Source organism: Vigna umbellata, chromosome 1 (genome assembly GCF_029865625.1).
Source record: "Vigna umbellata cultivar VRB3 chromosome 1, Vumbellata_1.0, whole genome shotgun sequence".
Lineage (NCBI taxonomy): Eukaryota > Viridiplantae > Streptophyta > Magnoliopsida > Fabales > Fabaceae > Vigna > Vigna umbellata.
The window spans coordinates 94737057-94759183 of record NC_142165.1 but is presented as its reverse complement, the minus strand read 5'-3'; the positions used below and the strand labels follow the sequence as shown (position 1 = coordinate 94759183).

The following is a 22127-nucleotide window of genomic DNA, read 5'->3' as shown; positions in this document are numbered from 1 at the left end:
CGAGAACCCAAAATTATTTCCTATCTTTTGTTTTCAGTAGAAACTACAAATCGAATGTGTCCACGTGACATGATGATTTTTCGAAGGTGTGTATAACAGTACATACTGAGTGATTTTGACAACTTAATCACCTAGTTGTGGTAGCACTACCTCCATTTGATGCCAAAAATGATAGATAAGCAAACATTATTTGATTAACTAATAGTGTAAAAGTTTGAATTTGAAGGCAAAAATACTATAATGCAAAAATATTATCTTAAGAGAAGAATAAAGAAGAAGCACAAAATAGCTAAGAATTGTAAAGGAAAAATCACTGGAGCCCCATCCTTAATTGAACAAACGTAAAACTAATTTTCAGATTTTGTTTCCCCCTAATGAGAACCCGATGTTCATTCCCGTACAGACAGCCAAAACGCCAGAAATGGCAATGGTCTATGGTTTCTCAATTACAATACTAACCAAAAGCCAAATCAGCAACTACCAAAATTACGAACCTGCTTTATCTAAGTATATCGTTCCCGATTGAAGAAAACGTATAGAACGTTGGACAATAACTAATCCGAGATAGAACGCAGTACGCACCAGTCGAGAGTAAAAATAAACTGCATTTTGACACGTTTTAAGCTCCTTCCATGAGAGAGCTTCAGGTTTTTTGGCAGACTGTTTTTTTGGACAAGCGTTTCTTGCCCTTGGTGACGGTAGCGGTGGCAGCTGTGGGTTAGAAGAGGCAAGCAGAGATGACGATGAAGGATACCAAGAGTTTGAGGAAGTCGAAGCAGTTGTGGTGGTTGTCGTCATTCAAATCTGGGGGTTGGAATTCAAATTAGGGCTTCTTGGCTTCATTCGGTTTCTTGAATGTGTCTGAGTTGCTGTGCTCTGTAAGTGCATTTTGAAAGTCTGAATGTGAGGTTCATAATCTTTATAACATCTTGTATTGCAATCTTTTGTTCACTCCTGATGCGGGTACAAAACAACAATTCAAAAATCACATCAATCAAATTGAGCAAAAGCAAAAAGCATGACACATATCAAATGGAATGCTTTGTTTTTTTAATCAATTTTTGAAAAAGTGGCGAACATAGCCAAATTAACTATCGGGTGATAATTTTTCTCTTTGTTTCAAGGTTTTTAAAAAAATTCAAGACAATTCAAAAACTGTTCACAAGTAGTTAGATTCAAAACTAGTATAATTTAGTGCAGTCTAGTTTAACAAAACAAATAATAATTTAGTTAATTTCGATTGAACTAATTTTTAGTTTAATTTAAGTAAACTACTTTTTCACTATAGTTTTTAACATTGAGGTAGTTCATTTAATCCTCTTAATGTGAGAGATGTATTATGCATTTTCATTCTTTTATTTTAATCTTATTTCTTTCTCAAAGTTGACAAAAACATATAACTATGTTACTCTTTTCTATCTTCGATGAAACTATTTTCCTATTTTTTACTCTTTAAATTGATATTTTTTCAGGAAAATCTATAACGATTGATTGATATAGTTGAGAGTGTGAAAAACATTTATAAACTAAGAACTTATAGTATTATAGTATGATAGTAAACCAAAGCAAATAATGCCTTTACCCATTCTCTAATAGTGGCATGGTCATCATTTCCTAAGGATCCATCTTGTAAGTTATGAATTGACGGGAAATTATTAAATAACCTCTTGAAGTAAAAAAAACTTTAAAAAAATTGTTTTATTTAATTAATACCGGTTTCACTAATGTATTTTTTTGCGCATTTTGAAATCATATTGTTTTTTTGGTCATATAAAAACGTGATGATAATTTTGAAATTTTTGTGAACTTATAAGTTTAAGTTCCTTATAAACTGAAGCATATATCTATATGTGTTGGTACCAAAACTAAAATAGTGTTCGGTCACTTCTTCAGTCTTATCTTTTATGGACTGTTCGGTCTCCACCATTCACAGGGTGTTCGGTCTTGTTTATATATGTTGATGTTTTTTTTTGTTCGGTCCTTAACTGAGTTCGGCCTATGCTTAGGCCTGACTGGTCATTTACCGTTCGGTTGTATTCGGGGTTTGTGTTGTTGCAGTTCGGTTTTCTTCTATGAATGAATATTTGGTCTTTAAATGCTGTTATCACTGCTTGACTATGATGGATTGAGATAGTTGTATTGATCTACTGTGTATGTGAAATTTTATTGACATTCCAATAAGGCATATGTTTCAAGTAATGTGGAAGAGAATTCCAAGGAGGAATGTCTCAGTGAAAAGTGTATTGAAGTGGTAAATGTCTCAGTGAAAAGTGTATCAAAGTGGTGTTATAGTATGAATATGGATAGTGAAATTCACGGAGTTCATCCTGATATTCTGATGATTACCAATTCTCAAGTAGAGATAGATAAGGCATTGTGTGAGAATGGCAGGAGGTCCTAGCCCATAGGTTCTTGGGTGAGTTATAACGGACTAACCTCGGGTGGTAGTTAATGGTTTTCCAGTTACTACACCACCCGAGTGCATGAATGGCCTCAAGCTACATATTCATACAATTCGGATGGTCAAGTTAGGTGTTCGACTTATGTTTGAAGTATAGTGTTCAGTTGTATATGCTTATCCGTATTTGCATTGGTTGTACTTGTACGAAATGTATGTATGTTTGTATAAATAAATTACATTAGCTTACCCTTATTTTCCTGTCTTGTCATGTTGTCCGTTCAATCGTCTTTGTCATTGCAATGATCACCCTGTGGGTGTGAGCAGAATGTGATGAGGGTTCTCTGGAGCAGGCGCTGACAGAAGAAGATGGTTTCCATTAGAGTAAGATAGTCGGTCTTGTGCTTATTTTTGTATCAAGATAGGGCCGTTCAGTGTAATACAATGCTTGTAGGACCGTTCGGTTGATCAGATCGGTTTGCTCTTATGGTTTGTATCAGTATAGGTTTCTGTAAATTTTTAATTTTATGGTTATTTTAGGATAACTGTAAGTTAACTTTATTTTTCCTTGTAACTGTTCATTTTATTGTAAATGTAAGTACTCTTAAATATAGATCTATATTTTTGGATGTTTCAAATACAACCTCCAATACAAATTGTCATATTCTCTTATTTTTAGTCGATCTTCCATACCTACTTTTACCTTTACAAAACAATGTTGAGCCTCACTCAATTCCGTTTCATGCCAACAAATTCAATGAGAAAACTGCTCCTTTAATTCACCAAATCAAACCTACCCTAACACCACCAATCAGTTTCATCAGTACAAAAACACAACGTATCCCGCGCACATCTCCATAACACACATAAACATATACACTTCCTAAACGTTTCTTAATAAGCATTAACGTTTTAATGCCTTCAACCGAGGCAAATTTTCCACATCACTTTTGGAATTTATTAAGCACCTCTGTTGACCCTACTTCTTTTCGCAGCAACCAAAACAATTAAGAATGTCATTCAAACAATAAAAGTTTCTTAATAACTTCCTTTATTCGAATAAATTAAATCTCGAAGAATTATATCCAATTTTCTTCTCAACAAAATCATTAAGGAAGAGGTTTTATACACATCCAATTTATTTAACTTAATAAAAAAAATTTGCACAAAGTTATTTCTTTAGGGTAAAAACATAAACTTTCAATTACAATTAAACAAATTCTTAAATAAAATTTATTTCAAACATAATTAAATAAAAAAATTAAGTTTGTTTAAATATTTTAAAATTATTTACTATTAACCAAACTAAAACGTGCTTTTTAGAGAAACAACGATGGACATAAAAAGTACACGAATCACAAAATAATTTAAGAAAAATTTATAAGAAAAATATCCCCATTATAGCTGTACAATGAATCTGAAAGTCAACCAACCCCTTTTAACCCCTGTAGATGAAAACCAAGGCAGGTAGATACATTTCACATCTCCAAATAATGTCAGAGAGCAAAAAGCAAATTAATAGCACAAATTAAGCACCATTGGAAGCCATATTTTCTGTTACGTATATTAAGAACAAAGCTGGTTCAACCAATTCTAGAACATTCTCTTGGTTGTCGATAGTTCAAGCAACATATTATATTAGATAGTAAAAAAACAAATTAAACAATTGAATGTAGAGGTAAAATAATATTTTTTATTTTTTACTGATAAGTTACTTCAGATGCCACTCTTAAATTCGAATGTTGTTTTTTTAATTTTTGTCATGGTCTTGAGAATTTGCATATGTTTGTGGATTAAGTGACTGATCAAATGAATAAGAAGAGACATAAAGAAAAAGAGAGAATTTCGAAGTTGTTGCATTTACATTTAGATACACAAACAAATTTATGAGTAGGGTGATGGCTACAACTTGCCAAACTTTGTAGCCAAGAATAAACACAATGGGCCTACAAAACTTAAATCAACTACATAGTACATTAACTTGAGCCACACATATATAATACAAAATCTAGAGTCTCAACCACGTACTAATAATTTTTTAAACCAATCCAGTGTCGTATTCCCATATAAAGCCACTTGAAAGTTGAGACTCGATAGCTCAGAACAAGATATTTTATTTAAGTGGTTCTAATCAATACTGATTAAAACTCCTGATTAGGATAATATTCTTTGTTGGGTTAGTGGATTCATTCAATACTCAATTGATTAGCCATAAAAATATCTGCTTTAAAAAAGACTTAAATTTAAAATGTGACATGAAAAAGATTGTATTGCAAGTACTAGATATTTTCGTCGTCCCTTGGAAGAATCACAGTTCAAATGTATATATAATGGATGGAATAGACATCAATTATGGGCCTAATCCGAATTGCGTCTTCCAAAGTTTAATAAAACTGATATTAAATTTGCATCAAAGATACTCTACATATATACATTAAGTCTACACGATATGAACAACACGCGTGTTAGTTACAACTATAAGCTGCATATAAGGCAAAAATAAATAAATAAATTTATTCTTTTTTTTATTAAAATTTATTTTAATCCTTTATCTTTTTAAATATTATATGTTAATTAAGTATGGATCTTTTGTTCTTAAGACGTAGTGACTATATATATTTTTATTTCAGAATATAGTTTGTATTTTCAGGGTTTTTTTTCAGTAACTTGAGAGACGTATTTTTCTTACGTTGCTTTTATGTTGTTTCTAATCTTTTAGGCTTAACAATTAGTTTAACTTTTCACACTTTTTATGCAGGTATGGAGACACGATTCATTTTTTGAATCAATTAAAAGAGGGCTCAAAATGGTTCTCCAAATGGAAATGATCAATGTGTTTGGGAGGGTAACATTGATTTAAATTTAATGAATAGAATCCAAAATAAATCTTTTTTAATTATTGTTGCAGACAAAATATACGAGATCGTTCTATTTTGAGTACTATGTATCTTCTATTCTATCTTAATTTTACCGGTTTATATACTTTTTAGCTTATAATACTTTTGTCAAAATTAAAATCCACCTTCTTAGTTTTTCTTCTTCTCATTAAGTAACAACGATGAGTATTATTACTTGTATTAAAATTTATTATATTATTTTTAATTTGTTTCATATTATATTTTATTCTAGTTGATTGTAATAAAATTGAGATAACTATATTCTAATTTATTTATTAACATTCGTATTTTATTATACTTAGTCTTGAGGGTTAAAGATTTGTTTAAGATAAATGTAAAAATCATATTTATTGTTATATAATCCTTCAATCTTTAATGATGAAATTTGCTTAAGATAAGTCGAAATTTTATTTATTATTACGTAACTCCTCAATATTAACGGATACTTGTTTAATAATAAGTAGATTAGAATATTGTCTATCATGACCTTTAGATTGTGTTCACTTCAGAGGATGAATTTGGAGAGAGTGAGTAGATGAGTTTGAGAAGATTTGAGAGTGAGTTTGTTTTAAGGGATTTGGAGGTGAATGATAATGAATTTGTAAGTAAAGTTTGTGAAAATTAGTGTAAAATTTGACCCATGTGACAAATAAAAAAAATGATTTAATTAGTAAAAATTGAGATTACCAAAATACCCTTAATAGTATAATTAATAAAAAATGATAATTGTTAATATCATATATAATTGTAAAATTATTATAAGAAAAAAAATTAATTTTTAACATGAAAAAACTCTATTATTTTTATTATTATTTGTTATTACTATTTGTATTATTATTATCATTATTTATTTTATATTATTATATTCGTATTATTATTTGTTGTTTTATTATTATTATTATTATTACTATATTATTACTATTTTATTATTATTATTATATTGTTATTATTATTATAATTATTCACATTGTAACATGTTTTTCTTTTTCATATGATCATAAGCTCATTGCATGCATTTTTCATGGCAGAAGCTTGTTGAATATTTATTAGAAGAGGGTAAAATGCATTTTAGGATAAATACCTCCAAATCTCATCAGTCGGTGAAGAATGAAAAAATGATACATCCTGCAAATCATTGTCTTCCATCGCTTCCAAATACATGAAAACGAACATAATATATGTAAATCTGTCGTCTTAAATCACGATAAATAGTGCATCACGTTTAAACGAACACGAGCTTAGTCTTGACAATAAAACTTGTTTAAGATAACTCAAAATACTACACATTATTATATAACCCCCTAGTTATGAACAAATAGACTTCTTTTGGGTTAATAAAAAATCATACCTATCATTATACTAGCGCTGAGTGATAAGACTTGCTTAAAGTTGGTCAAAATCCTACCTATTGCTACACATTCCTTTAGTCTTGAGTGATAAATTTCTTTTAGGATAGGTCACACTCCTCCTTATCACTATACATTCCTTCAATCTCAAGCTATACTATTTGATTAAGGTAGGTTAAAATTTCACACCTGGATGATGGTGATACTTCTAATTATCTTTTTAGTTGCAACATGGTTACCTTCCACGTGTCTTTTCCTAATTGATTGTTGTCTAAAATGTCTCATATTTTGGTAGTTACAATTTTTTTTTCCATTCTCTTGCCTTTTGGCCTTTATTTTCCCCACTTTTCTTTCTATCCAACTATGTTATGTTTTCTCTCCCATCTTTCCTTACATTTCCTTTGTGCCTGTTGCCGTGGGTTTCTCCTTCAACTTCTACTCAATCCTTTTGTACATGCTTTTCTTTTTATTTTTCTTCTTAGATTATTATACTTTGTACTTGATGTTTTTAAGGAAACCACCATACACACTTTGATTAAGAAGGTTCACTCTTTTCAGCATGCAGAAGCCTTAAGCCATTATGGGAATGAAAAGGATGCACATGTTATTTCTTGTCCCCTTAAAGAACTTATTTGTCAAAATTTCTCATCCAAAAGTCCTTTCTATTGTTTATCATACATTATTTGCTAAGTTAGGTTTATGTCTTCCCCTTAATTTCTTTGAGAAAGATTTTTTGCATGAAATAAGTTTTGATATAGAAAAACTACATTATAATAGTTGGATGAGCCTTTTTTTCTAGTCCTTCATACTTTATGCATACATTTTGGTTTTGTCCCGACATCAAACTCTTATACTTTTTGAATTTGTATTATATATCTATTAGAACTTCATGGACCTCTTTTAAATATGTGAGTGGTTGAGTTGTTATAAGTCTTTCAAAGATAAGTTTCTTAAGACTCATGCCCTAATTCACAATGTTAACTTGTTAAAGGGGTTTCTCTTATATTGGACTTTGACTCCCACATTTAACTTCCTTGAGAATTAAAGAAGAATCTAAAGTTTTTTTTTTGTGAGAAGCTTGAGAAACTGGATATTTTTTGACACCTCAACTCTTCTTAAATTAGAATATTGCTTTTGGACTTCAAAAGTCTTCATTGATATTTCCCTTATTCTCCTTAAATTGTAACTTCTTTCAATTTTATTAATATGCTTACCCTTTTGTAGAAAATACAATGGCTTTATGCCAAAAGGTTTCAACCTTAAAACTCTAACTAAATGATGAAATTTCACTTCAAGGTTAAGATTACTATATAAGTGCCAACTCACCAAAGCGCTTCACAAATGCTCTTAGGGTCTCTTCTTCTATTGTTCAATGTTTACTTGGGCAACAAACATCAAGTGATGAGGATAAAGGTTGTAAATCGTGTTTTGAACTTTATGACTAGAGTGTCAAAACATTCTATTGAGTGAGGTGACAACCTAATGAAGCAACTTAGAACGACTCCTTCAACAATGTAGAAAAAACTTAAAGGATTGAGCCTTCAATCATGAAGTTTTATATCAAGGATGTACATATTGATGTGTTCATTTGAGTCAAATGTTTATCATACTTGTCTAAGATGGAGACTTTTTAGTTTGTCGATAGAGTAATTTTGGTTATGTTGTTGACAAAGTGGTGTCAACAAGAACTAAAAGGTGTTTGGGTATAAACATGATAGTAATCTAGTTTTCAAACTATTTTCATCTTGTATTCTTGACATAAGTGGAAGGTTCAATGGCCTTAGGATATTTTTTTCTTTTTTGCTATACTTAGGTTTTGGATGGGAGGGATGATTTGTCTTTCCTCTATACATTGTTGAATCCAAGCATTCTCATTCTTTTAGGCCTCTATGTATTCAATATTATTTTTCTTCAACATCTTAATTTCCTTTCAAAGTTCAAGTCACAATTCTCTTACATTAGTAATTAGTGTGTTCTCTTTACAGCTATTGGATGAAATTTAATATTTTATCATATTTCGAGTGGATACTATGTGATTTCTTAAAAAAAATCTTATTTAAATCCGAATCAAATAACCTTTACAAGAGTCCAAAATGTCAATGTTTTCTCCTCTATCATCAAATAAGAAAAAAAAATTTAAAAAGACACTTTAATATTTAATCAATAAAAAAATAAGATAATAAATATGTAATAATAAAATTTCATATCTTAATATAATATTATTATAGTGAATTCTAATTTTTACCTTAAAAATATTAACAAATTTATATTATTTATAGCTAACTATTAATTGAGTTTGTATTCTAAATAGATTTTAGAATTAGTGGTGTACCTAAAATATTTATTAATGTTATCCTCAAAAGGTTGACTCAGTTATGCATAAAATACAATTATGGTGCCAATGTGTATTCGGATTGCATGAAACACAATTATGGATTATTGTTTATTGGTCTGAAAATTTAATTTTAGTTCACATCGAGCTAGAGCCCCAATATAACTGATAAACCATCTTGCTTATGTAGAATAATGAAGAGGAAGAAAATATTTTGTTATGGAAAATAATTGGTATGAATAAGAGAAAGGAGAAGAAAGAAAAATAAAATTATCAATTAAGGCGTAATAATTAAGCTATATGAAATTATAGAAGAAATCAGTTTAAAAGTAAAAATACGGTACAGATATTCGCATACCGTCTTTATTTTAAAATAAAGTCACCGGATCAAGCGTGATGCACCTAAACTCTTCAGTCGACCAAACGAAGGTTGGGTAGCTGATTCCATTCCAAGCTCAATTATTATTTTTCTCTTATGAATTTATCTTAAATACTTTTTTTTCTCTAATTTCAGTGAAATGGTTTTTAAAGTATTCAATGAGACAAAATCATATATGTTTAAATAATTTTACCTTTTATGCCCTATCTCACATTTTGTTTTTGTTACTATTTTTTTTCTATAAATTTTAGTTTATGTAATTTTATTTATTTTGTTGAAAATATTAATTTATTAATTTTTGTCTCTATAAAATTTAACACTCTCAAATATATTGGGGAATTATAATAAAAATCTAATATATTAATTTTAGAAAATAAGTTACGTTACAATCCTTATTTAGTAATTAAATATAAAACGTCTAATGACCCAAGACGACTTCAATTATAAAATAAGAAAATAGTAAACATAATGAAATATTTATGTTTTAAGAATGACAAGTTCTATTCAATTAAAAACATTTTAATTCAAACTAAAGAGATAAAAATCTTAGTGGTATGCTTAGAGACACACGTATGATATATTTTATGACATCAAAACACTTAACCGTTTCATAGTTTTTATAATTTTTTTAATATTTACTATTTTGATTTTTTTTTTCATTTTTATCATATTAACATATTTGAACTCAAAGTTTGAAGAGTGATTCTCTTACTTTCCTTATACATTATTTTCTTGTCAAATAAAATCTAAACCATTCGAAGATTAAAGGATGATACTAATATTTGAGAATCCAAGGGCAAAATATCTTTTTTTTCCTTTTCTTTTTAATTTTAACCTTATATTAATAATTTTTCTTACTTGAATAACATCATATTTTCATTCTTCTTTGCTTCGACGAGAAATAGACTTGTATATCTATACTTTGGAATACAACCTTTACAATTTATACCCTTCTAAGAACAACAGCTCTTGCATAATTCATGAATTTAAAACAATATTTAAATAAATTAAAACAAAGGATTCATATAATATAGGAAAAAAAAACAAGTAATTGTACTCACGCGCATTTAATACCAAGTTTTATTTTTAAATAAATAAAAAATAATAAATAGATAATAAATGTTAAATTTTATATTTTATTCAAAAGTTTATTTTACCAAAACTTATATTAAGTTATATTCTCTAAACTCTTAAAGTTTACAAAATAATTACGATTTCATTGTACAATTAAATCATAACATGAAAGGAGCAAGACAAGGAGAATGATTGATTAGTTCGAAGTGTGTTATAATAACTGCTATTAAAATTTTCTGTTTTCTTCTCTTTTAAATGATTGGTTAGAGGAAATGTTAATGGTATAAGATTTATTTGAAAGTTGACACGGTTTGTCTTTAATTTTTGTATAGTGTCAAGAGAAAGATTTACTTATACTTTGTAATAATAACAATATTAAGAATCATGAAACAATATATTTATTGACATGGTATTATAGAAGGGTATATTTTACCATTCTTTCGAATAACATTGACATTATTAATATTCATCAGTGTTATTTGGCGGTGTGTTACATCATCGTTATTACACATCTAAAAAACTAATTTAAAACAAGTATTAAATTAAAAGATCTAAAAATAGAATAAGAAAGATAAAAACATTTTTTTTTCTTTCTGCAGAGATTGATAAAAATCATCCTAGAAAGACCAATATAATACATGCAATTATTGAAACTATTTTTTATGTTGTACTTAGCTTTCACGAATGCAACATGTATTGGTATAATAATGTTAATGGTGGAAACCGAGGTTAGCCGAGTGAATATAAATAGATTAGCTGCAAGAGAGAGTAGAGAACCATGGTTTGATAGAAAGTGCACGCTTTCCCGGAAAAAGAGAGCCAAATTCACACATTTTGGCAGAGGCAGTCCAACAAGACACGCACCCTCAATCAATCGTAACGTGTCATCCCTTGAATCTGCATGCCATATTGTCGTTAACCTCTTCAATAGCCTAATAAACGCACTTGTCCTCACTCCTCTGCTTTACCAACCTCTCTGCTAATTCCCAAACTTCTTCTCAGAACTGTTACGGATTTCATCGTTGACATGGCCGTTCGTCGCTTTCTTCTCAGCAAAACCTCGTGCTGCAGCGTCGTATTTTTGTCGTGGATGTTGGTGACGCTGATGAGAGTGCAGGGTGCAGGCGCCAGGCCCAACCGGAGGGAGCTGGACTCGTTCATAAAGTTACCCACCGAAGCGGTGGATGACGAGTCGGATGAACTGGGAACGCGATGGGCGGTTCTGGTGGCCGGTTCAAACGGCTTCGGAAACTACAGGCATCAAGTGAGTTGGTTCATTTGATTTCTAAAATTAGATAATGAGTTAATTCGTTTGTGTTTTTGTTTTTAACTAATGGTATGATTAAGTACAGGCAGATGTGTGCCATGCGTACCAGTTGCTTATCAAAGGTGGAGTGAAAAAAGAAAACATTGTGGTGTTTATGTACGACGACATAGCCCACAACAAGCAGAATCCCAGACCTGGAGTGATCATCAACCATCCTCGGGGTCCAGATGTCTATGCTGGGGTTCCTAAGGTCATTTCCTTCTCTCTGCTAATTCCTTTTCTATTTAAGCTAACAAACTTAATTATTCTAGTATTACCTGCGCTTATGCTTAATTAATCCGCTCGTGTCAAACTTTCACACTTTTTTGAGCTTTAATTTCTTCTCAATTATTTAACAGCTGCCAAAGGTTTCCATGTTAGTCTTTCGAAATGGGAAAACTTTTTTCTCAACCTTTCTTTTTTAAAACAAGGTGGTGCAACATGTCTGCTGATTTCTGTGATGTTTGTATATTTGAAAGAAAAAACACGCATATATATTAAGCGAGTCTTTTGCCTTTGAGATACAGTTGTACTATATTAACATTCATTTCTCACTTTTAGAAGAAGAGAGTGGTGTATTATGAATGGAAAAACACTAAAAAAAGTGTGGTGAAAAAAAATTATTTAAAAAACATTTAATCATACCTAGTAGTTGTTGGAAACAGACGTTAAATTACGCAAAAAATTTGACATTCTTCTGTCATTGTCTGATTGTGCGTTGGAGCATATAAGTCTAAAGTTTTTTTTGGTGGAAAGCAACGTTGATATTAGATCATATCGAATGAAACTAATGTATATACAAAAAATAAAAAATAAAAAATAAAACTCCGTATGAAACTTTTGTTGCTGCCAACAATTGACTTAATTAATTGTGGTACTTGGCATACGGATGGTGGTGGAGTAACTTAAATTCTAATATATTCGATTTGATAAATTAGGAGAGAACACTGGTAAACGCAATTATTGCGTTGTTGATAGACATTAGATGTCTAAAGTTTGCGTTCACTGTTGATGATATTTTTCAAATAGTAATATTTTAATGGTCAATTCATAAGGCACTAGCTCCATTGTCTAAACAAATTAGCCATTACAGTGACAAATAGAAAACGAATCGTTACCATTTGTTCTTGTGTGTAAAGAGAAAAGGATTTGTTACCTAGAGTATTAGAAAATTGCTTATCTTGTGGTGTTCCTTTCATTGAATTTGTCCCTTGATTTTTTATTTTTTTTTTCAGTTTAGGATTACACTGGTGAGAATGTGAATTCCAGGAATTTCTTCGCCGTTCTTCTGGGGGACAAGAAAAAAGTGAAGGGAGGAAGTGGCAAGGTGATTAATAGCAAAGCAGAAGATAGAATATTTATATACTACTCTGATCATGGAGGTCGAGGAGTTCTTGGTGAGTTAAGCTTTTCATTTCTTTTTCCAGTTGTTTCTGATTAAGAACCTTCAGAACTCAGTCATTAGTGTTTTGAACGTAGTTGTATGAAATAAAATTGTGTAAGGGCGAAAAACTGTTCAAACCAGAAGCATGTTTATACTAGATAAAGACATTATAGGTTTGTGAATTCTAATTTGATTGTAGGGATGCCAAACTTGCCCTACCTTTATGCTATGGATTTTGTGGATGTCTTGAAGAAGAAACATGCATCTAGAGGATACAAGAAGATGGTAAAAAATCATTTCTTGAGTATATGATGACTGGAAATGATGCCGATAACTTTAATTAAGTTGTGAAAAGTTACGATTTGGCGATGTAGGTGATATACGTAGAAGCATGTGAAAGTGGGAGCATTTTTGAGGGTATAATGCCCAAGAATTTGAATATTTATGTCACAACAGCATCGAATGCCCAAGAGAATAGTTGGGGAACTTATTGTCCTGGAATGCATCCTTCTCCTCCTCCAGAATACATCACTTGCCTGGGGGATTTGTACAGCGTTGCTTGGATGGAAGACAGGTATAAATACATTTTTCTTGTGTTCAAGTTTAACCCACTATAAACATTAAAAAAAAAAAACTCTTTTCACTTACAGCTCTGCACCTTGCTCACTTTGGTCAACGTCCTTTTGTTGTTCCTTTAGGTCTTTGATGACATTGAAAGTAAATTGTAATGGCCAAAATTTGAATTTTTTTAGTGAAAAATGGATTGATGATATTGGCACTATAAATGTTAACTTCCGCTCTGTTTGAAATGCGAAACTGACTTCCACTTACATTTTCTGCAGTGAGAGTCACAATCTGAAAAAAAAACCGTGGCACAACAATACCAATCGGTAAGATGTTTTGAATGAATTGCAGTGCTGTGTATTTTGAATAATAGCATTGGGGGAAAAGAAAACAAGAAACATTTTTTCTTGTGCAGGTAAAACATCGGACTTCAAATCTTCAGAACTACGGGATGGGTTCACATGTGATGGAATATGGTGATGCCAACATCACAGCCGAAAAGCTTTATTTATTCCAAGGTTTTAATCCTGCCACTGTGAACTTCCCTCCATTCAACGCCAGACCAGAAGCTAAAATGGAAGTTGTTAACCAGAGAGATGCAGATCTTTTCTTCATGTGGCAAATGGTATGCCTATTTTCCCCTCAAATCAAGTCATCATCATCTACTTCACCATTTATAGATTTCTCTACGTCCTCAATCAGATTTATTGCTCAAATACTGTTACTATGGTAATAACATCTATTTACAAAAGTGGTTTTGCTTCAACAGTATCAGAGATCAAACCAGCAGCCAGAAAAGAAGACAGACATCCTCAAACAGATTACGGAGACAGTGAAGCATAGGAAACACTTAGATGGTAGCGTGGAATTGATTGGAGTTTTGTTGTATGGACCAGGAAAAGCTTCTTCTGTTCTACAATCCGTGAGGACTCCTGGTCTTCCCCTTGTTGATGACTGGACATGCTTAAAATCAATGGTAAACAAAAATAACTAATTTTTTTTTCTGTTAACATTCATTGCACAGTTGTATTCTTTTCCTTAAATAAATTTTCTTCTATCACTTCTTCCACACATTGTGTGACCAAAATGCATGTGATGAGAGGTTGGACCAATCCTATCCAAAAATTGGATTGATGTACATATTCCACAAAAGGGAAACATCAGTTTTTGATTACTGATACACAACTTGGGGTTGCAGGTCCGGGTGTTTGAAACTCACTGTGGGTCTCTGACTCAGTATGGAATGAAACACATGCGAGCATTCGCCAACATATGCAACAGTGGCGTTTCTGAGACCTCCATGGAGAATGCATGTGTGGCAGCCTGCGGTGGCTATCATGCTGGCCAATTACATCCATCAAACACAGGATACAGTGCTTGATTTTGGGCTGTACACACAGAGAATGTTTGATAATGTAATACTCTGAATTGCATTCTTACTACTGGTTTCTGCTGCTTAGATCAAATTTGTTCTTTGTATAACTTGAGTAGCCCTATACCATATTAATTATACTGGTAGTGTATATAAGCGTAATAGTACCCTTTTACATAAAATAAGTACAATATTAGTTAGTGTGGTTCGTGCTGCTCTAGTATCTTGGTGAACGCCATTCCTTCAAATCCAGGACATCTTTCTTATCTTAGTTTTTAGTCTGATCTCTTGCTATCCTTTCAAGAAATTAATCACGAGCAACGTATCTTGAACTTCGCAAAGAAGGATAATATATATATATATATATATATATATATATATATATATATATATATATATATATCCTTTTAAAATCCGAAATCAATCGTTCTTCCTTAGCTCTGCTTCGATCGTCCATCTTAACTCTGCCCCGTGCCTTGATTGTCCTAGCTTTTTTATGTAATCTTTTTAGATTGGTGGTTGACCATCAATCTTTTTAAAAAAGGTTTTAATATAATTCTTGGAAAAAATTATCTAGACATTAATCTCTTCTTTCTAGGCTTCATAGCAATTAAATCCACTAACTATATGCTTCATGGCAATTAAATCCATTAACTATCCATTAATATAATATATTTTTAGATAATAAAACTCATTAATTATTCATTTAATTAATATTGACGTTAGATAATAAAACTCATTAATTATTCATTTAATTAATATTGAACAAACTCATTAATTATTCATTTAATTAATATTGACGTCTGTTCGTGGCTACTATTCTACCTACTATTCTAGTAATATTTTTGAGTTTTTTTTAATTCCAAATTTTCGTGGTTTCTTTTATTGTTGTCTCTTTTACCTTTCTTTTATCATTGTATTTCACTCGTTTATATATGTTTTTTTTAATGATTGTTTTGTTATTTTATTTGTAGTCATAGTGACTCTTCAATAATGATCTCTTTATCTATTAGATGTCAACAATAAATTTTTCAACAACAATTTGTAAGAAGAAGTTTATATAAATTTCTTTATCTATTAGATGTCAACAATAAATTTCTCAACAACAATTTGTAAGAAGAAGTTTATATAAATTTCTTTATCTATTAGATGTCAACAATATATTTCTCAACAATGATAACTACGATTTGTAAGAAGAAGCTTATATGAGACTCAGGAAACTTAGGACTTTTGGAGACTTAGGAAGAGTCTTTAATAATTTGTAACACGATATAAAATACGAAATACTAATTCAAAAGACTTTTCATGAGCAACAAATTTGAGAGCTTGTTCCATGTAAATCTTTTTTTGCAAATTATTAACAATTTGGTATCATCGAGTATAGAAGGAAGAGTCTTTTGGAGACTCAGGAAGAGTTTTTTAATAGTTTGTAAGACGATATAAAATATAAAATACTAACCCAAAAGACTCTTCATAAGCAACAAATTTGAGAGCTTGTTTCATGCAAATCTTTTTTTGTAAATTATTAACAATTTAGTATCATCGAGTATAGAATCAGATATTTTCACTAAGTTTTTATAGATTATACTAGTAACAAGTTTAATACATGTTAGATATACTATCTTTATTTTATATTTAACTTTTATCTTTAGTTTGTTTGTTATTATTTAAAATATTGTTAACTTTTTTATTTTTATTTTATTTATAGTTGAAAATATTTTAAATTTGATTTCAATAAAGGTGTTTTATTTTATATTAATCTTTTATCTTTAGTTAGTTTGTTATTATTTTTTATTTATATTTTGAGTTTAATTTATATTTTTTATCTTAAACTCTAAATACTGTGTTAAATATATTAAAACTATGTATGAGATTGATCTTTTTTGTTCAATATATACAGAGTCTTCTATTTATAATAGAAGAAATATGAGTTATACTTAAAATAAAAAATATTAACAAATTAAAAATAAAAAATAAATATAAAATAAAGATAATATATCTAACACTCTTAATATTAAAATAATATAGTCTCATCGTTTAAACACGTTATCAACTTTTAAGACTTTATTTTTTACATTCTTACAATATATATATATATATATATATATATATATATATATATGAAGTATTTCTGCTTTCATTTCACCTATTGAAATACGTTTATATCGATTAAATGTTGTTTAGAATCATGGTTAAACTATTAGAATCCATTTCATATTTCAATTACAGGCTTTGGCTATTAATTCTGTTAGGTGTTTTCCTTCTTCTCTAGTTTTCGTGTAATTTTGATTCTACACTTCAGTTTCATTTTCGTTTTGCTTGTTAAGTCATCCTTCTTAAACTCTTGCTTTTGTTAACTCAATTCATTGTTCAAACAAGTATAAACAATATACAAACAGAGAAAACAAAAAAGAGGAAATCAGAATACTATTTGTTTTATTACGTCGACCACAACAACATAATGCATAATGAACATAACACTATACATAATACAAGGAAAAAACTACAATCAACCATAACCGTTAAACAGTTATACATAAACAATAAGAAAACTGCAAATAAAGAGTAAACTACAACATTTCTTCCCCTTGACACTTCAACGCAGTCTGTACAACTACTACCATGAAATTAAATATGACTAAAACCTACAATGCTTAAGTATTTTTCAAAACATTATATTCTGTTTTTTGGTGGACAAAGCTTAAACAGATTGGAGATTTGTCTTCCAACTGAAAAAAAAAAAAGAAAACTGCAAATGAAGAGTCAACTGTAACAAAATTCGATGTCAATTTACTAATTCTTCAGCCTTGAATAGTGTTACTTTTACTTTGTTTCTGAAATTTACTGTTCTAGTTTCTTCGATTTGAGTTGCTGGCACAATGTTGTTTCTGGTTTCTGCATTTATGTTTGTTGGATTTCTTCTAATTTTTTCTTTTATAATTCAGTTCACGTGTTCATTTCATTTCTAATTGCAATATCCATATCAGTTTATGCTTACACTTCCAGTTTACAGTTAGTTCAATTTTGCTATTTTTATTCACTGCATTGCTTTAGTTTCTGTTTTAGCTTTCTATTTTCAAGATGCATTTCTGCTTTAAATTCTGAATTCAGTTTACTGTTTTTAGTTTCTGTTACAACTTAATTATATTGTAATTTTATGAACAAATGTACACTCAGCTTTATTCAACTATATATATATATATATATATATATATATATATATATATATATATATATATATATATATATATATATATTAATTAGAATAACATATTAAAAGATATCACTCTTTAATTCTTTTAGGAGTTTCTACCTAAAACTAATTTGAACGAAAACTAAAAACTGATGTGTCTTATAAGACACTCTTTCAACAAGTTTATATTTTCTCTGAAAATTATATATTATTCAGCTTAATTTATATTTTAAATATAAATTCATAAATGAGAAAGTTAATGAAATATTTATTTGGATTCTTCATTAAAAACTATTTTTTTAAAATTAAAAAAAAATATGACTTTATTCCAAAGGGATTGAAACCTAATCTTCATGTTTTAAGAAGAACTATTACTACTACACCAGAGTATTGGTCTAAGAAAAGTTATATTCACTCACCTGTTTATTTTTTTGTTAAATACATTATGGGTGACATATATTAGTTATAGAAAAGAGTAGAGACTTTGAGATAGAAACTCTTAAACTAAATCTGAATTCCAATGAATGGAATTGAGAAAAAGAAGTTTTCAGTTGATGGAACAAGAAATTGTAAGGGAGGTGTGGTAGCTTGGAGTGGTGGAAATGATGTTCTGAACTCTCTGGAACTCAGAGAGTGTGCAGGGTATGGTAATTACACCTGGATAATCGAACCCGTAAACTTTCTCTGCATCTTCCAATAGTTTTCCAAGAAGGGGGTGATTGAAATGAGTAACTGGCACCAAAACACGTTGTTTCTCATCTTCCGATTCGCCTACACACACTGTCAAATGTCCCTTTGGTAGATCTGTTGATCGACCATACTTTGATAAACAGAGTTTATTAGTTCCTTGTCTAAAACACCACACCAATTTTAAGACTACACAAGTGGAATTCTTCTGTGACTTTCTGACCATTCTCAGAGCCAATGGGAGAAGCTGAAAGAGGAGAGTTTCAAATGAGGGATACTTTTTTATCCGTTGATTATGGTCCTTTTATAAAAATTGAAATAAAAGAAATTGTTTTCCGTTGGTTGAACAACTGTGATTTTCTTGACATAGTAATTTTATTGTCATTAGTTGTATCAACGATGATATAAAGGAGAAAAGCATTTAAGGTCTGCAGATAGAGCTTTGAGAGTTGAGACAAAAAGTAAGTGGCTAAGCTGCGAAAGGTCCAAACATATCCTTATGATGATGTCTTTTATAAGATGATGCAAGATTATTTGGCTTGTTAATGTTGAAAAGAATTCTTGATTTTCCTCAACTAGTTTACTCCTCTTTCGACATTATCTTTACAAGTTTTTACCTTGGGAAGATACAAAGGAATCAAGATATACCTAGTTGTGTGTGAGATTGTATGATATGATAACAAAATAATAAAAAATCAACCTATAGTGCAGTTTATTGAGAATTGACGATAAACACAAGTGAAGTTTGATAAACTTTTGGAAAAAAGAATAGTTGGATTTTGGATTCATTTGCTCAGAAAAAGAATCAATCTGTGTTTTGGATTTTGGATATTTGTGTTACATATATACATGTATAAACTCAAAGAAAAAACAAGATAGGAAAACAGATTAAAAGCATTCCATTTTTTTAAGTTTATATATATATATATATATATATATATATATATATATATATATATATATATATATATATATATATATATATATCTTTTTTTTTTCTTTGATATCAAATTTTAAGAGAGAAATCATAATTACATAAATATTAAATATAAGAACACATGTAGTATATAGTCTATAAAACAAAATACTTTGTGTCTCATATGATATGTTTAAAAACTACCATCTTACAAACAAAACATATTCATGTTTGCATAATGTTGTTTAACAACACTGAATAAAAATCAATATAAGTTTTTTAGACTTTACTTGAACATAAAACAATCATAAAAAAGAAAATAAAAACTAAAATTTCGTAACTATAGTATCTTTTACTTTTGGAAATGTTGAAAGGAAAAGTATCAACAATTTGAGTGAACTTGGTTGATATCGAACAAGTTAAATGGTTATCAATGAAATAGAAATTAAAAAATTGTGTAGCGAAAGAATAATTCTTTGAAACAAAATTAAGAATAAAATGAGAAAATAAAAAGATGAGATTTTTAGGTTACTTAATAAATTAAAGATTTATACAATTGAATACTTAAAATTAATAATCAAATATTTTCATGTGATAAAATAAATAAATAAATAAAATATAAATGATCGAATATATATATGTACGTCATAGAAACAATTTAATTTGATAAACAGAGGCTTAATTCTAAAATGAAATATTAGAATGAAACCACATACTAGGAAAACAAGTGTAATTGAAATTGTGATTTTGCGAAAAATGTTAGATCAAAATTCAATAAACCGTCTTGTTTGGCTCTAAATTGTTCTTAAACAAGGCAAGTGTCTTTTTAAGCCTAACATATGTAAGAAGTGTGTTTAAATAGACATAAATATTTTACTTATATACTTTGTCTTATAAACTTTTACTTAGAAACAAAAAGTATACTTTCGATAAGATTATAACATTTCATGTTACATATACAAGACTTATAAAATATTTATTCTTTATGAACATGAAATGTTTGTCTTTTCGTTTTTCTAAAAAGGATCTTATAATGTTGAAGAGTTTATCCACAAACAAAAAAAATAATAATCAAAAGGGAGAAATGTTGTACTAGAAATCAACTAGTTGTGCCATGCTCTATGTTTTTGTTGAAGAGAAAAAAAGCTACCTATTTAGACCTAATAAGTCATGTTATATCTAACAAAAGTTGTGTAAAGATGTCACATGCATTTAATGTTGCAAGGACAACATTTATTATGTCTATGTGTTTAAACATGGTTAAACAATATTCAACAAAAATAAAAACTTGTTAACATCGTAATGACTTTAAGTGGATTAACAACTATTCCTTTTTTTCTGAACTTTATATAAATAAGTTTCTTTTTAAGAAAAATAAATTGTGCTCGTTACAATTTAAGGGACTGTTTATAACCTCGTATTCATATTAAGGACATCATCTTATTTCAATTAGCAACTGTCATTATACCTTTTTATTTAACTAAGTAATTTAGATAAAAATGCCTACATCTTCCAAAAATATTTAAATTTAATTAAAAATAATTATATTCTAAACAATACTCAAGTTTAATAAAAAATGATTACGTAAAAAAATGTATATTTAAATATAATCAGAGTCAAAAGAATATAAAGAATGACCGAATCCAAATAGTATTAAAGTAAAGAAGATTTAAAATGTATTCTACTTCCTTGACTTCGTCGGTCGTTCTTCACCTAATCACTGCACTTCATCTTTCTCCCTCCGAAAACCAAAATTGCATGAATTCCTGTAATGGCTAATCTTTAGTATCGAATTTGAGAGTGTATTTTGGATTGCTCAATCCAGTATACATATATAATTTTTAAATTGGTCAACTTGAAATATATTCCAGAATCTATAAATGCATTTCGAATTAATCAATCCAAAACAAACTAGTAATGCTGTCGTTGCTGACCGCAAAAGCTTGTGGAATCGCGTCTTTGTTTGAAAACAGTGAGGGAGACCGCAATAAAGAGTTGCTTGCAGTGGCCGTAGATGGGATGAGCGAGGTAAGGGGATAGGATTAAAGGGTATTTTTGAGATTAACGGTTCAGTGGGGATGCAGGAAAAAAGTGGAGGTGCAAGAAGAAATGGCCCAAACAATAAGATCCAATTATAAGTTGTCTGCTATAAGCACCTAAAACTTTTATTCATCTTTCATTTTTTAAATATATATAAAATATTAAATTGATGAACATAATTTTTCCTTGGTTTACTACATTCAAACATTTCAAGATTTTTATATAAAAAATTGAATTTA

At 29.5% G+C, this 22127-nt stretch overlaps 1 pseudogene across 1 annotated transcript; it reads left to right on the top strand.

The window, feature by feature from the left end:
• Nucleotides 1-11184: 11184 nt before the first annotated feature.
• On the top strand, nt 11185-15323 carry LOC148206876 (vacuolar-processing enzyme-like; annotated as a pseudogene). The gene is made up of 9 exons (XR_015783779.1): nt 11185-11690; nt 11779-11943; nt 12973-13129; nt 13316-13401; nt 13491-13690; nt 13959-14006; nt 14096-14305; nt 14450-14656; nt 14879-15323. The product of XR_015783779.1 is annotated as a vacuolar-processing enzyme-like (transcript).
• Nucleotides 15324-22127: the final 6804 nt, after the last annotated feature.